Source organism: Sinocyclocheilus grahami, unplaced genomic scaffold (genome assembly GCF_001515645.1).
Source record: "Sinocyclocheilus grahami isolate Dianchi unplaced genomic scaffold, SAMN03320097.WGS_v1.1 scaffold2148.1, whole genome shotgun sequence".
Lineage (NCBI taxonomy): Eukaryota > Metazoa > Chordata > Actinopteri > Cypriniformes > Cyprinidae > Sinocyclocheilus > Sinocyclocheilus grahami.
In genome coordinates, this window is record NW_015507327.1 from 15,203 (window position 1) to 17,001 (window position 1,799).

Genomic DNA, 1,799 nt, shown 5'->3' on the forward strand with positions numbered 1-1,799 from the left:
ATGAACCAAGCAGTGATCAGAGAGCCCCAAAGCTGCTCGTGGAACAGAGTGATATGCATTCTTTATTGTGGTATAACAGTGATCCAATATATTACTGTCTCTGGTGGGACATGTGATGTGCTGTCTGTATTTTGGCAGTTCACGGAAGAGATTGGCTTTATTAAAGTCCCCAAGAATGATTAAAACAGAGTCCGGGTGTTGTTGTTCTGTCTCTGTGATCTGATCAGTGAGTTTCTGTAAAGTGGAGCTCATGTGCGCTTGCGGAGGAATGTAAATACTGACGAGAATGAATGAGCAAAACTCCCGCGGCGAGTAGAAAGGCTTGCAGTTAATGAAGAGCACTTCTAGATCTGAACAGCACATCTTCTTTAACACAGTTGCATCTGTACACCATCTCTCATTGATGTAAAAGTATGTCCCGCCGCCGTGTGATTTCCCCATTGATTCTGCGTTGTAAGTTGATTCTGCGTTGTAAACAAATATCCCTTTTCTGTCCAAGACACTAGAAAAGGTAGTATCCTCAAAATTATATTCCTTCTTAGAGAAAAATGGTATCTGTGAGGATTTCCAGTCAAGATTTAGTCCGTATCATAGTACTGAGACTGCTCTCATTAGCGTTACAAATGACCTGCCCTTATCATCTGATCGTGGTTGTATCTCTCTATTAGTGCTACTGGATCTTAGCTCTGCGTTCGACATTATCGACCACAACATTCTTTTGAATAGACTAGAAAACATTTTTGGCATTAGTGGAAGTGCATTAGCATGGTTCAAATCGTACTTATCTGACCGCCATCAATTCGTAGCAGTGAATGAAGAGGTATCATATAGATCAAACGTGCAGTATGGAGTACATCAAGGCTCAGTACTACGGCTGTTACTTTTCACGCTTTACATGTTACCCTTGGGAGATATCAGGAAACATGGTGTTAGCTTTCACTGTTATGCTGATGATACTCAGCTCTATATTTCTTTGCGGCCCCGCGAAACATACCAATTTTAAAAACTAACGGAATGCATAGTCGATATAAAAAAACTGGATGACAAGTAATTTCTTACTGCTAAATTCTGAAAAAAACAGAGGTGTTAATTATCGGACCTAAAACCTCCCCATGTAATAACCTGTAAGACATGATTGCACAGATACTATTTAAACTAAACCGAGCTGGATGTTGACACCACTGAATTCAATGCTGATCTGTCTTTAACTGAAAATTGAGTGTTTACTATTGTCATTTTGCATTATTGACACTATTTTCCTAATTACAGTTTTTCCTCGATTGCTTAAACACATTTCTTGAAACTATGCCTCGTATTCTCAAATCCATAATGTCTCACCCAATTCCCCAAACATCCAATTTTCAGGTCAAAATTAAGCTCTACACTCAAAACCATTCACTCTTACTGAAAAAAAACAAACTTTTCCCTTAGACATCACACACACAAGCGGTCAAAAACCACACACTACAACATAGTATTACACACTGGTGCAATAAAGTCAAAACAATATATCCAAAACTGGTAATTTATGTTGCTTGTGGTTCTCCCCCTCAACCTTTTCACATGAACAGAAAAGACACAATGTATACATTGGCACATTTGTATTCATTCATGTACTACACAGCACAACTGTACAAAAAAAAAAAAAATTCCGCCTCAGCATCCCGTCTTTGTTCTGGGTCAGGCCAGAGAATCTGGTCCACGTCACAGGCTATATTGGCCCTACCCAGCCAGCGAGGGTAAAATCCTCTTGCATGCCTGATCCACCCCTGGCATGCATCTACTGATATGTCTAGGCA